General features: G+C 40.0%; 1 protein-coding gene across 3 annotated transcripts in view; it reads left to right on the top strand.

Annotated features, from left to right (window-relative positions):
- The window catches only part of setbp1 (SET binding protein 1), a 51,225-nt gene that overhangs the window by 22,448 nt on the left and 12,463 nt on the right, over positions 1–16,314 (top strand). The window contains exon 1 of one of the 3 annotated variants that reach the window (XM_043238714.1): positions 5,768–5,910. The exons of the other annotated variants lie outside the window; for them this stretch is intronic. The gene's annotated coding sequence lies outside the window, so the exon portion shown is untranslated. Of the gene's footprint in view, positions 1–5,767; positions 5,911–16,314 lie in introns of those variants that run through there. 3 annotated transcript variants of the gene reach the window in all.

The raw sequence follows: 16,314 nt of genomic DNA on the forward strand, positions 1-16,314 counted from the left end.
GCACAAAAAATATTCTGCTAGCTTCATTAAGCTTGAACCACTGATGTCACATGGATTATTTTAACAATATCTTTACTAACTTTCAGGGCCTTGAACTTGGTAGTTGCATTGCTGTCTATGGATGGTAAGAAAGCTCAGAAATATCTTAAATTATGTTCTAAAGCTGAACAAAGCTGTAAAAGTATTGATTTATTTTTTTTTTTTTCATGAAACGGTAGGTGGCAACAAAGAACCATTAAAAGCTGAAAAACACAGCTAATTTAAATGTTTGTATGTAAAGTATGAAGATTCTTTTCCTCATCATATGACCTCAGAAGGCTTGAAATGCAGCATTCATGTTTTTCATTGTTTTATTCCACAGAAGAAAGTCAAATGAGTTAAGTTAAACCATACGTTTTTGTCCAAAACTGTCCCTTTTTAAGGAAAAAAAGTGAAGTAAAGAACATCAAAGTGCTCTTCCTGGACTATCCCTTTATTCCTTTACTAATAGAGCGTGAGGGTTAAAAGTAGCCTACTCTAGATCAGCAGTGTTTATTATCACTGCTCCGTGGAACAAAAAAGCCTGTTTAGCCACAGTTTCCGTTAATATTGCCCAGATGTCAAATTACAGTTTTGGGACCAGAGAAATACCCAAGGAATGTGGGAGGGCACAGGGTTACGGACTGTAATGTTATTGGTGTTTTCAGGAGGAGTGGATTTATTTTACACGGATCACCACTTTTCACGCCGTCTCAATGGGGATTGTGTTCAGTAGGTGGAGCAACAGTGGATATGGCCTCCAGATTTTATATCAACAAACGAAACTAGCTGTATATCCTGTTGTATAAAGGGAAATTAACTCACAAACCCACCAATCGAAGCCTCCTGAGAGCAGTGGCTTACACGTTCGATTGTGAATCTAGACTATACAAAGATTCATGGTGACCATATTTATGTGCTGTTAGTCATGTACAAGTACACCCTCCCTGCCCCTGAATTTGAACCGGTGATAGCAAGGCACTGAGCAAAAGGCCACTCCATCCTCGTAAAAGCCACCACACTTGAGTGCTCTGTGCACACTTTTGTGTTACTCGAGACTTAAGTCCTTCTTCATTGATCCTCATCCCGTCTTGAACCCTCTAATCTCCTGATGTCATTCAGCTTATAAGGCTTCCCACATTGGACTTTGCCTGAGTTTGTCATGAAGTAGCCCATTTATATTTGTCACGAAGTATTAGCCATTAAGTGACCCATTCACCACCTGGATGAGATGATGTTAGAAGTCTAACCAGATATCTACATTAAGGGGCATCCAGACTGACAACAGCCCAGTTGCAGGGGGTCGTCAAGGCACTTTTGTTTGGTAGGTGCTGTCCTGTAGTCAGTTGATAAAATTTCAACGATACCAGTTGTCGGCTTAATTTAGTTATATGTGCATGTTATAAACACGGTCAGAAATCTCTTAAGTGGATGTGAACAGACGTGACAGAAATAGCATTAGATCTGCTGCTGTCTTTTATTAACCAAAGTTTCAGTTTCAGCTTTGGCTAGACAACGTTAGTCATTTCAGTAGCTTACAATTTCTTTTCTCAAGTTTTCGCTTTATTTATTAATTAAATAAATTTTTAAATGTCTGTTCTTAATACTGTTGCTGATAATAATTACTCATTACTGAATGTTTACCTAAAACAGTTGCCTTTTGCATAATTGAATCTTAAAAAGCTTTCTATGTTGACTTTTCAATTCTCTAGCCTAAACGACACGTACATTTAATTTGTTAATATGTATTTAACTAATAGTGGGTTCGTGTGTGCTATTGAAATCATGGTACCTGAAATCTTTTTGCGAATTTAAAATTTTTGACTGGCATCGGTGCAGTTTTCAACTGTACAGTACACATGACTGATTGCTCCTTGCTTGCTGCATATATTGCTCCGTGTTATAGTATCACCAGTGATCTTGTCGCATCAGAGCTCTCACTCTCACTGAAAACGAATGACTTGACATTACTTTATGGTGTTGGCTGTGACACGTGCTCTGTATTCATATAGACGTCTCGAGTGTCCCCTGGTGTTTGGAGGGCCCTTTTAACTCACTGCAGTGGATTTGTTTGCTCATCAGAAGTCTGAGACCTTCTCACTGCATCAGTACTCTGTGAGTGGCACGGACTGACCTCATAGCTCAGCACACCGACTCTCAAGATAGATCTGAAAAACAAAACCGTGTCAGTATTCTGGGGCGTTGCATGAATGTGACCCTTAGTGCGCTAATAGCTGGCTGCCCTTCTGGTGCAACAGTAATCATTCCGAAGTTTCCCAACAAGCCTTTGCTATGTTTATAAGCTGTAGTGTGAATTTAAAACCTACGCACAGGTTGACTTATTTACATTTATCATGCAATTAATCCTAGCGAAGCAAATGGCTTTGAAATGAAGCATTATACATAGACCTTGATGCTACATGAACATCTACCAGCAACATTCGTTACATGTTCAGCATTAGGTGTTTTATTTGCTTTTGGAACAGGGATGGAAGTGCTCCTAAATGAAATGCTACAAATGACACCATATTTGCTGACATTATGAACCATTACTGCCCTGAAGAAATGTTCGAATATGATAGCAAACATTTGCAGAAGAGCATGGCGTGGGTTTCTCCTCGGTGTAACAGCGGTTTGTTAATTGGGTCCCCAGTAAGAAGCTGAGGCCTGTATGCTGTGAAAGTGTGTTTCCTGCCTGTACTGATGCCTGCAGGGCAGCTGTCTTTGGTAACCACAGGTTCTCCTGTGAGAGCCTTTGATTTGGTCAATAAAGTGAGCCTGGTGATTTCAGAGAGCCTCTCGTGTGTATGTTGGTTAGTATTATTGCATCTGGTGAACGAGAATGTAGCAGTTTACTGTGCTTTTCTGTTTTTGTTCTGAGTGTACTTAATTGAACAATGCTAATGTTAGTTAGCAAAGCAAGAAGCAAAGAATTTAATACTTACATAATTAGTTATTAATTAAATTACCTTTTTTTTCATACTTTATTTGTAGACCTTTGAAACATTTGAAGCCGAATTTGTTCGCCTTCATGTCTTTCATCTTCAAAACACAAAATACAGCATTTTTTAATATTGGGTAGCACTTTAGATCAGGTAACACTTATTAACTATTACCTACAACCTTTCCCTCAATAAATTAAAAAAATTCTGCTTAACTATAGTTAGTAAGGTAGTTCTTAAGTTTAGGTATTGGGTAGGATTAGGAATGTAGAACAAGGCATTAATATGCACTTAATTAACACAAAAAAAGGTTAATATTCTAGTAATATGAATGCTAATAAGTAAGTCAAAGGTGTAACCCTAAAAAAAGCGTTACCACCTGGTTTGCTCTCACGTGCCAAGCAAGCATGTTTTGTGCACCATTTTGTATAATTGTGTCTTCTGAAGACTTGGATTAAACCATTTGGTTCATATGGGTTACAATTTGTTTATGGACATTTTGAAGTCAAAGTTTAGTTGTAATAGGCTTTCATTGGAAGGACTTAATTCAAAAGGATGGATTTTTGTGTTGCCATGCTGTTGTCAACTAGAAAACTTTCCAAGCCATGTTAGCATAATTGATTAAGCTCATTACCTTAAATATGGTGTTTTGTTAGACTAAATGAACACTGTAAAGCGCTGTCACCTCTTTCTTTGGGAGTTCGTTTTCACCTGGGAACCCAAAACTGCATGGAGGTACGGTTGGAAATATACTGAATAAATGAGTGATATCGGGTCTTGGCGTGTGGACAGAATAGCCACGGGGGCAATGTGGCATATTGACTTTCATTAGATCTCACTCGACGCGCAATTGAGTTTGTCAGTGAAATGTGATCAGACCCATCAGCTGTCTGCTGGAGATGCTCCCTGTCCCTGCTACCGACATGCTAGTGGACCCAGATACCTTTTCACAAAGCATCTCTTCATTTCGCTTCCTCTCTTTCTCTCTTCAAGCTTAACAGACCTGTAGTAATTAATTGTGTCATACAGGGTCATCTCAGACTAAGATATGTGGGTGATCTATTTAAATTGAAAGGGTTTAATTACATTTTTATTGTTACCCCTGTTATAATAAGAAGGTTCCTATTCGTAAATATAAATGCATGTACTATGTTATTTATGATGAACCTACTGTTGTACATTCATTCATTCATTTGTAATGAACAACAACAATAATAACATGTTTTGTAATAGTAATAGTTTCTGTTATAATTCTGTGCATTATAAGAAGCCCGATTATTCTGAATCAGTTACATTATTGAATTGTTCAGAATAGTTTTTGAAATGATTGCTTATACATGTAGAGGACTTCTTGTCCTTTGTCTCACGTCTTGCATCATGCTCATAGTCTTAAAATCATGTGTCAAGTTAAAAACCATTAATCTGTTTAGAAATGTGCATCAGGACCTGCTCTAATCCAACAAAATGCATCCTGGGTGAAACCCCATTAAATACTTGTCTGACCCTGATGCCCAACAAGTCTTTAATCTATCAGCCCAACCCACTTCCTAGTTGATAAAGAGAATGTGTACTAGTTTTGCACATCCCTCCCTAATTGTTACTGACATGCTGTGCTCTCAGCACAATATCAACCGTTGTTTATACTTATTAGCACAGACAAATGTAATGTACAGTGACAGCAATATGTCATCAAAACATGAGACATTTTGAACTGGCCTACAAAAGCGGCCTCTGTCTCTCGAATGGTCGGGAGAGAAAATGAATACTCTCATTGAAGTACTTAATATGCAGGATTTGTCCTCAAAGATGAACAATTACTGTGGAGGCCTGAGAAGGGCCAAAAGCATAGTGGACAAATGAAGAGAATAGTGTTTGTGTTGAGTATTTTGTTAGTGTGACACCAGGAGTGACCCTTCAGAGTATTCAGTGTCAGTCTAATTGTGAAGATAAAACAGGGAGAGCAAACCAATGCAGTGGCTCTCAAACAGCCCGGAGCCATGAAAGAGCCCCTTTATTCCACAGGCCGCGCTCCGCTCATGAGAAACTACAGCCTTGCCTGTGAACCTGGACTCACGGCCATCAAAGTATCTCACGCTGATGAGCCTTGCAGTGGTTTCCAAATCAAATCATGCCGTTTAACGTTCCCATGCACTTACGACTGGCGTGAAGATGATATTATCCCAGTGGATGGTAATGTTTTGCCACACACACACTGTGGGAGCTGCGGGTGAGCTGTTAACCGTAGCTTTTCACCGGGAATGGTTTGGGTGTCCTTGCAAATCCTCCAGTCTCTTGTGGGATTAGGGACACTAAACCCCTTTTCCCCCTCTCCTCTTTTCACAGGGCTGTGTCTCACTCTCTGTGGAATGCTACTTTACCGTGACCTTTCACCCACACGCTCAATGCATTGGAAGGTGGGGGAGGCGTGTGTGTGTGTGTGTGTGTGCGTAATGGGAAGAAGGTGGTTCGTAACGGATGTGGGCTCAGGTGAAAGTACAGTAAACCAATGTCATGTTCTCCTAATCTTTTGAGGATCTGGAAGGGAAATGGATGCCACCATAGAGAGAAATTTTTGTATGCCGAATCAGAGTTGAATTTCTAGAGTGAAATGAGGATTGGTTTATTTGCAACATTCCTTTCTCGGATCCAAGTGACAGCAAACAAGTAAAGATCCTGCTCATTAAACAAATGTTTGGCTGAAAATAGTCTCAGCCTCAGACGGCACACCCACAGACCGCCCACTGTCCGTTCGCTGACTGTCTGATGCTAGATGCAAGAGTTGGTTGAAAGTGTCAGTTTTAATCTGATTGCCTGACGTTATGTAACTTCCGGTATTTTTTTTATCAGTTGGCCTGGAAACAGAGTTGTTTAAGGTAACCAATACACCCGGATGACATTATGAGTGCTATTAAGGAAGGAGCAATCTGTGGATGTGCTAAAAGTATACAAGGTTAGTGGCGTTTAGTTGAGTGAAACTTTTTTTGAGATTTAGGCAATATGGGATATCCTTAAGAAGTTTTGTGTGTTATGACTCATTCAAAATTCTGATATAAAGGGGTAGTTTTCCACTGGCAAGATCAGCTGTTAGTAAAGAATGATGTCTGTGCAATAAAAAGGCGTGAAATATTCTAAAATTGGTGCTACATGACTAGTGAAAACAACGAAAATGAGCTATGTTATTCAAGACCTATAATTCACTTTTGATTTTGGTGCTACCTTTCTGATCGTCTGCATGAATACAAAAAAATTGATGTAAAATATTCCATTGGCTACTAAATATTTCATTTTAGCAGCCATTGGCTACCAATATTTTTTTTTATTATTATTATTATTTTTTTTTTTTTTTAAGTTTACAGCCCCGACCTAACTTAGCTACATGAGACTAAAAAGTATTATGTTGTCAAGCCTGGCATACTGCCATTTGTCATTACTGCTATTTCAAGGTTATTTCCTCTCTATGTGTCAGCTAGCATTCAATCATTCTTTGGAAACATGATTATGAAATGTGATGAGCAGCTGGCGTGTGGGTCATCATTTGAAGGCACTTAAACTATGACTGTGCAGCTTCAGCATCGATCTGCTCATACATTAATGCACTTTTGAGGAGTTAGGGTCATTGATTTTATCACTATGCGATACTTTCCCTTCAGATCATTTGTACCTGCATACTGTGGAGGCAGATTCAAGCTCAGATTTGCTTTGCAGTTTTTCCTCTTGTCCTGTATTCCAATGCACAGGTGCTTTTTTTGGGTTTTCTTTTTTTGGGTTAGATCGATATCGAGTGGAAAAACAGCTGCCTGGGAGCCAAGTGCTCACTGTCACAAAGCAGGCATTGTTCAGTAACTCAAGGATTGAAACTATGCAATCCTTTTTATTGGTTTACTATTTTGCCCCAGTTTTCAACATTTTTCCTGTTTGGGCTGAAGGAGTACTGCCAAGTGTTTTTTTTCCCCAGTTTTGGTGGCATTACTTTTAGTATTGTGTCTGATTTGCCATGGAGTTCTTTTAAAATGTGTTACTGAACGAAGGCTTAGAAAATGGCATATTGGAAATCTAATCTTCCCAGCTACTCTGTTGGTGTAACCTATTTCTAAATTAAGACCAGTGTGATTCACCTATTTTCTGCCTTGCCAAAATATCTAGTCATTCTATCTTTATCAAAGTTACATGCCAAAATTAAACCATGGACGTTTTATTTCTAGAACAGGTGTAGAACATTTAATCAATCTGAGCATAAGTCATTTGATCTCATAAAGGAAGAATTGTGAGAGCACGGCAAATTTATTAATTTCATAGCAAAAGAGTGCAAAGATTGAGGGGGAAAAAATTATTCAGCCAGTGTTACAATTAAGGCCTGTGAAAAATGGGCCTGTGGTGACATTTCTGCTACACTTCATTGCTTCTTGGGTATTCTGTGACACTTTTAAAGTGGCGCTAAATGGTTAATGCGTTTGAATGTACCTACACTAAAACTAGTTAGAGTTAACAAAAGCAGGGCTGATATAAAAATGCATTTGCTGAATCAGATGAGCCATTTTATGAGTTGTTTCATGAGATTTGTACTCGAATGCTCTACATCGCAATTGCAGTGTTGTACCAGGTGAGCTACGGAGCATGTTAACCGTACAGCAGAAACAATATACCGAGATTGCTGGTTAATGTGATGAGTATGTCAATATTTATTGATTTATGAATCATGCACTATGGCAAGTGTTTTTAAGTCATAACAATTTTTTGTGCAAGGAGCCATGTGAAAATAAGCACTTAATAATCCGTAACTTGAACCAGTAGTCACCATTGTTCATTACAATAAGTTGTATAGGTATGTTTTTGGAGTTTTACAGGTAGAGTGAGTCTGGGTCGCTATTTTAATAAGCTGGCACAGAAGTAAATACCAACCTGCAATGTGATCAGACTCGACCTTCTGGAAGATATTCTGTCTAGAAATGGATTTCTTCAGCCTAGATTCTGTAAAGTACCATTTTTGATTGAAAAGAATTTCACCTCCAGAAACCGATGTTCTTATTATTCTCTCAATAGAGTGAAGTGATCCCACAGGGGTTGTGCGTGGAAAAAAAGACGGCAGCTTTAAATTGCTCCCTATGATACTTCTGCAATCACGTTGTGTTAATTACACAGTGTTTGGCTTGTGGTGAAGAACACATTCCATCAAGTCTGTGCGTTTGTTTTGTTTTTTTTTTTTCTACCCTGACATTTTGGTGCCTGAAGCATTTCCACAAACTGAAATAACCCAGAATCTCACAGACCTCGGATCATTTCCTTTTCTTAAAATGGCTGCCTGGCCCTTTCACATTCTGCCTGTGGGGCTTTATGGGTTGTGGTTAAATGACTTTTAAGAATTGTATATCCTTCAGTGCTCGTTTGTGTGAAACTTTTTAAGTTGACTTCCATTCTTTATACTTGAAGCATTTCAGGATATTGCCTTACCTAATCCTCCCTTTTTAATATATATCAGAAATGTTCCCTTCCCTTAATTATTTTATCACGGTATCTTAGCAGTGTTTCCTGCAGCATAAAATAAATATATAATACACTTCAATGCTTATTCAAAAATGTACTATTAGTAGTGAGGTCCAGTGTTGTCTTGAACATTTTCAACTTTAATTTTATGGAAAAAATACTAAATATTATCTTCGGTACACAGTGCTTTGACAGAGCACTGTGTTTTTTGATAGCATTATTAGCTTGCTTGAGCTTGAGGCACAGATTCCATCATTGATACAAGCCATCATCTTATTTTTCAACAAAAATCATTGATTTTTATTGGGCCCAGTTGTCTGTCATGGTCTTGGCAGCGACAGCGTGTCTCAGAACATCTGCTTGAGTCATTTAAATGCAAAACCAGTTAAGACCCAGGTGAAGCGAGCCAGCAGCGGCCGAACGTATTATTACCCGCATTATTGCTACAAAATTGAGGTAATTTCACACACAAAAGAAATGTAACGTTTCATTATATGCGTTTCTTCCACCAATCATGTGGGTGTTTTCTATTGGGCTTTTGATACATAGTGCAAATCCATCTCGTTCCAGGAAGTGTTTGTATTTTAGGCAGCTATGCACATTGCACACATTGACAGATAAGGGACCATTGCACTGTAGTTCTGCTTTTTTTTTTTTTGTTGTTGCAATATTTAGAGATGATTAACATTTGAGTAGCGACTGATGAGCCTGAGAATAAACTTATCACACAGCACAAGCCCTGAGCCGTGTAATGTCTTACTCTCGTTCCCAGCACTTGAATGAGAACGCGCCACTCGAGAGGTCATGAATGGAGGGGCTGTGAATGTGTGGAGGGAACAGACTTTTAGGCTATTGGCCCGCCACTGTCCAGCCTGTGACACGCATCAAGCCAGACGCACCTTGAGACGCCGTGGCCCATGGGCCCGCTAAATGGAGCTCTTTATTCTCACTGGAGGAAAGGGGGCAGTTACGGAGGGGGGTATTTTTGTCTATGTGCTATCAGGGTCCAGAGTTTCTCTTCAAACCCCCCCCCCTCTTTTTGTCATCCCTCCCGAGGCTGCACTTACCAGCACCACCCCCCGATCCTTAAGTGCCGCTCGTTGGGAAGCGAACACAAAGGGGTGTTAGTATTCATTTTGTTTGTTTGCTCTGGACCTGTCAGCCTGTCACACAAAGCAGGCCAGATCAGAGAGGGCTGCTCCGCTCTCAATGGAACCCGAGGGGGTCCGCCGAGGGGAACGGGAGGGGGACGTCTCTTCCCCAGCGTTGTTCCCACAGGGTAGGGTGGTCCACTGCAGAAAAGGGGGGATAGCGGAGGGGGTGCGAGGGCAGGGCCGGGGTTTACTGGGGCAGAAAGGAGGGTGTAGGGAGCCGTGTGAGGATCATATCAATCACTCGCAGCTTTTGGAGGGAATAGTTATGAAAGAAAAGGGGAGTTTTGGGGGGCTTCGTCTCCCTGTTCCTGTCTCTGCTCTGTCCTTTCTCCTTAGTACATCTCCCTCTCCTCTCTCCCTCTCTCGGCCTCTTTGTGCCGAGGCCTTTCTGGACATCTGCCCGGACCTATACACAGGAAAAAATGAAACACTCAAACGGCCAGGCATTTTGCCAAATAAAGGGCTGCAAAGAACTAGCCTGTGTGTGTGTGTGTGTGTGTGTGTGTGAGAGAGAGAGAGAGAGAGAGAGAGGTAGGGTGTGTAGACGGGGAGATGTCAAGCATGCTTTTATTCTCTAGATTTGGTAGTTTATTTTTTCTTTTCTTTTGTGAAGGCATCACGTTCTTTAGTGGAGCTCAGTCTGTAACCCAAAGTTCAGTTTCTAAAAGAGGTCAAACATAAATGTAACATGTAACTTGTATAATGTGCTCTTTGTTGTTTTTTTAAAGATTTTATGTAGTACTAAGATTTCATTCATGGGGTGGGTATCGACAATAATAAGTCCTCCCCTCTAGTTAAAAGCTAATCACTAATTGGTAAAGTCATCAAATCACTGCAACTGCTGATAGAAATTTTGGTTGCCATAGAAACATTCAGTAAGATGCATGCTTGGACCTGTGCATGTGGACTGGCTAGATCAACTTGAATATACGGGTCTTTTAATGCTGTCTGAAGATGATAAGAAAACAGGGCTATTTATGTCAGATTTAGCTGCATTTTTATTGGTTTTACTGTAATAAGTTTGCAAGCAAATAACATGTCATGATATTTTGAAATGTTCTAGATTCAAGCAGACTTATTCGTGTTGATCAATTTAGATTGTAATACATTTGTCAAAATGTAGTGTATAGCAGTGTATATCATAAGTAATATGCACACATAAAATAAGAGTCTGACGAATTGCTACAATATTGTGAGACGTGTAAAGACCAGAATTGTACTTGCAACAACCAATTAATACAGTCAGTGAGCAATGATCGTGCTTTATTGAAATATTTCTTATATGTATGTTTTCATTAGTGCTCACTAATCAACAGAATTGGCCATTTTAATTTGTCTTTCTGCATGGCAAGAGTTGGTTATTTACTATCTGCCTGTCTGATGGCGTTTAGCCTGGCGGTATGTGATCAAGCCGGTAAGCGGAGGCGGCCCATCTTTATACTGATCAAGAACCTTCCATCTACCCAGCTCCAGCCAAATTTACATAAATGTCCACTTACAGTAAAAGTCCAGGTTTTGATTTGTAGATGATGGGAAGTGAGCGAGGTATGGTTTTCATCACGCCTTTGCCCCTCACTCTCCCCACAGACCTCTCCTGCCGCACCACTCTCTCATTCCTGCAGTGCATTCCACAAACACTAGAAATGCCAAATGGAGGAATTCTTCATCTGGATAAGGGGATTTAGTGAAGTGATCTATTGTAAACAGTCTGAGACTGATTGATTTTCTGAAAGCACTGGGGTGATGACATAATGACCTCTGGCTATATGCCACAAAGTGTCTCAACTGCATGACGCTGAAATACATGAGAATGTAAGGTCACGGTACACTTACAGCAGCTAATGCTTTGGTTTAGGAGGTCTTCAAAACCCATTACACTGACTAAACATTAAACTTCGGAGCGTAATTTGTCTGCCTCCATTTATGAATCATGTTTGGGGTCGATAAGATTAAGTTTTATTTAATTTCTGAGAGAAATTAAAACGTTATTAGGGGGTGCATTGAATACAGAGATTTTAATTTTACAAGAGATTTTCAGTTCAAATAAATGCTGTTCTTTTGATCTACTTCTGTATGTATGTATGTATGTATATTTATTGAACACAAATCAGCATAATAATGATCTCTGAAGGATCATGTGACACTGAAGACTGGAGTAATTGCTACTGAAAATTCAGCTTTACCACCACAGGAGTAAATTACATTGTAAAATATATTAAAAGAGAAAAAATTCTGAATAATTCACAAATTATAGTTTTTGCTGTATTCTTGATCAAAGAAAAACAGGCTTGGTAATAATAAGAGACTCTTTTATAAATATGACAACCACGCAGCTCCACCTTAGCACCGTGACAGTGTTTTTTACAGACAAGTGGTACTCACATTTCACAGTTAAATGCGTCACACTAAAGCAAGTCTGAAATTTAGATGTATAAACCATTGAGCGTTGAAGCTTAGGTGCAATTAATTTGCCTTGTTATTGTGAAGCATTTTTTTAACTCTAGCAGTAAACAAACATCGTTTATGTCACATATGGAAGTTAGTCATAAAGCCTGAAGAGGAGAGTTGCAGACTGAACGCAGCTGTGGAAAGACATTAGTCATGGAGCTGTATGATTCCTGCTCATGACCCCTGCTGACTGCTCTCATTAGTGCAGGTGGAGGATACTTCATTTTACTGATGTATTGCTCGCCATGTTGCCTTTTTTTTTTTTTTTAAGGAAGGGACGAAAAAACCCTTTCTGTCTGTAAATATTTAGATTTCAATTAATGGTTTCTGTAAAGCATTCATGTTGGACCTGTGAATCTGCACATTTTGGAAGACATTAAACGAGAGAGACCTTTAGAAGCTGGCACACTCCACTACTTAATAAATCCATTGGTAAACGTCTTTGTATAATGAGTCTATCTGTCATTGTGACTCTGGCCCTCTCCGCACAATGGCCATGAAGCAGTAAGGCGGCACTCAATGGATTTCTTATTATCAGCTGCTGTTAAGAGTGGATTGGCTTCGAAAGCGGCCATTAAACTGCACAGATGTTTCTAGAATCTCAGCGTCTTCAGTTGTTGGCATCTGGCTCATGGCAGGATGGCATCAGAATGCTGCTACGTCCTATTATCCTCTATTCAGCCTGTGAACTGCCACAAACGTTTCATTATCCATTCACATATTCATGCAGCTCCTCTGCTACAAACTGGGTGCGCTATTTAGTATGTGCCAGATGCATTGTTTAGGCCGCAGCTTTACTTATCCGTTGACGTTTCATAATGGGTCTCGAAATGGGCCCATCTTCTCCTCTCCTTCTTTTCCTGTGAACAGCCATCATCCAGATGGGTCTTCTTTGAAGACGGGGGAACTTGCACATATTGCGACGAGCGAAAAATACCAATCGTTGCTATCGTGGCAACGAATAGACACTCTCTGGGAGGAGGGTGTTCGGGATAGTTTCTTTTATTATCTCTCTGGCGACGCTGGCAGTTTTATCTCTTATACGTTAGCGGCAGATTGAGCGCTCTGCCGTTGCTGCCTACGGTCTGTTAATCAGTCAGTTCAAGCAGGGCGGATGAGTTCAGAGGGCCTGGTGGGACTGCTCATAATTAATTATTCCCCACACCAACAAACACACAGCGTGACTGGAACTTTAAAGCCAATTGCGGTGATTACGGAGGCTAATAGTATTAAAAGCCAAATTAAGAGATGAGAGAGTGCTGCAGTGTAGCCAATGAGAGAGAAGGGCTCGTTTGTGTTTGACCCTCTCCTCCAATCAATCTAATTCATCATTGAAAGCATTAGACTGAGAGAGTGCGAAATTGAAATGGCTGCTAATTGTTTCTTTTGTCAAATCGCTCATTGTCATGCTAATTCTGATATATTAGCAAAGAGCGACGGTGACGTGAGCCAAAAGTTAAAACGTAAACCATTCTTCATCTACTAACTAGAAGTGAGTTAGCATTAATATGTAATAGCAGCCTAATATGTACTTGTTTTCAAATATTATGTACAGTCAAATTAATGTATTATCTCTGACTTCTTATTATGTATGACTTATGTATGACTTAGCTTATTGTTATGACTATACTAAGTGACCTTAAAATCAACATGAAATAATTAAGCCTATTTCCTTTTGAAAGCAGGTTGCTGAGCTGTTCATGAAAAAACATCTTCATACACATGTGGGAACGTAGTGTGGTGCAACACATCACCTGGTGTAGACATGATTATAGACTTTATTCAATATCAAATGACTTGCTCTTCCTTCCAAACTACTTTTCTGTTAATGGGTAATGGATAATCTTAGCCAATAACCAGATAGTTATTTAGATATTGTAGTAGCAGACTCTACTGTATGACGTTGGATGAAAGCCAATTTTAGTTGCTTTATTAAAGTGCAGTATAGACATGTATACAAATTAATATCACTATTCATAATATTGTCTATTTAGAAAAAGATAATTAAGTTGATTACTGATATCAGTATAAACATAGTCAGTGACTATATACAAAACACTTCTATGTGGTTGTATTCCACGCTTTTTCTGTGCCATAATAATTTGATTGCAGTTCACCACCAAAATGCAATGCTTTCTTATAATTTGCATATTACTGCAGGTGTGTGTGACGTCATTTATGTACGTCACGAGCACATGTGAACTTTATACAAGCTGTCACTGTAACTGCTTGCCTAAACTGTGTCATTTAAAACAGATATTTGATCTGTTGATAAATCATGAAACTTAATTAAAACTACCATTACGATTATGAAGCTTTTGTGAAAAGCTCCTGCTAACATTATTAAATCTTTAAGATTTGTATCAATCAGTTAAGTAGGCTTTTTTTAAATCTAGGCTTCTCAGACGTGTCCACACAAGATTACTTTATTGACTTTCCTACTTGGTAATCAAACTAGTGGACATTTTGACTTTTCTAGGATGGATTTAAAGATGCCTGAAGTCCTGTAACTAGAGCAAGATTTTCCAGATCAGGTGATTGACACACTATCCAGGTGTGTGTTGTCCTCGACCGGGTGTCACATTACCCAAGGCCACCACAGCATGAGGGCTGTCTAACAAGTCAGAGCTGGCTTTCACTAACCAATTCAGAAAGTGTTAGTGAGACCCGTTACAAAGACTGTAATTTGACCAATTAGCCCTGTGGCTAGCACACTGCCATTTGGTCAGAAAACAAAGCTGACCTGCTGTCATGTTAATCGAACGATAAAAGCTTGTGGGATTGCAGGGATGAGGTGAAAGGAAGAAATGACCCCTCACAATATTGCATTTGTGCTGTGCTGGTTGCAATTTGTGTAGCGACTCTGCTTCTACAAGCTGCTCAAGTGTTATTGCATCGTTTGTCAACGTTTGGAAGTGTCCGAACTTCCAGAGTCATGCCAAGCTGTGTTGATCCAGCATCAGACTCGTGGACTGCTCATCTGTCAGTCTGAAAGGCAAACAGTGAGCTCTTGCACCAGGACAGGCAGGATTTAGTGGAGGGTAGAGCGAGTTTGGCCGGGTATCAGTCGGGCAAAGTTGCATGTTTGGCCTGCTGCGTTTCTGTCTATTTTCGGTGGCTCTGACTCACAGTATCCCATGGTTACCAAACACACAAGAGGCCAATGAGGTTTTGGCTGGCCAATTACCATGGCAGTGATGGAGGGGGAGAAAAATGAAGAGAACAACAAGACCTAGCAAAAAATGGATGGGGGAGAAAGGGGGTATCAAGGGCACAGTCAGGATGCCAAACCTAGCTTATTATCATGCAAGGGACTCCGTAATCTCGGCTGCCTTCTCCCTGTCTGTTTATCTGGTCTGAGACTGACTCGTCTCCTGCAGTTCTGGGCTTTGAGTGCAATGGTGTCCGCCAGGATTTGGTGCCTACTGCGCCAGACTGCCCAGTGGCCCTGCCAGAACTGCTGCTCTGTTTACAACAGATAGGAAGTGCTCATTAGAGGGCTCATAAGTCATTTATGACTGCAGAGATTTTTATTATCTGGTAAGGGACTCACTGTCAACACATTGACACAATATTCAGTGGTGTATTTACACCAAGCAATAGCATATTTGTAGTGGAAAAACTGCTGAACAAGCTCTCTAGTTTCATTGCTTTCATTTTCTGAATTTAATTCAGTAGAACTGTATGTTTGACACTTGTTATTTATTAGGGAATTCTATTTACATGTCTCCTTTAAATGATTCTGGTGAAAGGAATGGACTATGACAGGCAAACGATGAAGGTGACAATTCCTGGTTTAGAGAAAACTCTTTCTTATTGCTCTCTTAAACTAATATCGAGGTTCCCAGTGAGTTTGTAGAATAGCTTTGACATCCCCAATGCAGAGGTTACGCCATATCCCTCAGATATTGTTTTGGAGACAGGGGGGAATATAATGCCATTTAGGCAAATTAAAGGGCGGCCAGGAGACTTGGCATTCAACAGCGGAGACTGTATCCTGTGGGCCGGGGGAGACCGCAAATTCCTCATAGGATTACAGGATTAGGAATCTGAAAGGTGATGCAGTTTCTCACAGATGGGGGAAATAAAAAGGACAAGGCTGGCAGAGGAGCGATCCCTCATTAATGTCTGCTTCCCTTTAATTAAAAACTACTGATTGAATGATATTGGAGAGGATTAGGCAGAGGGATGACTCCTGAAACAGACGCACACATGCAAGTCTTCCCAATGCATACTGGGAAATTTTAGGTGAGGGCTGTGCGCGGCAGATA

The sequence above is a fragment of the Puntigrus tetrazona genome, chromosome 5 (genome assembly GCF_018831695.1).
Source record: "Puntigrus tetrazona isolate hp1 chromosome 5, ASM1883169v1, whole genome shotgun sequence".
NCBI lineage: Eukaryota > Metazoa > Chordata > Actinopteri > Cypriniformes > Cyprinidae > Puntigrus > Puntigrus tetrazona.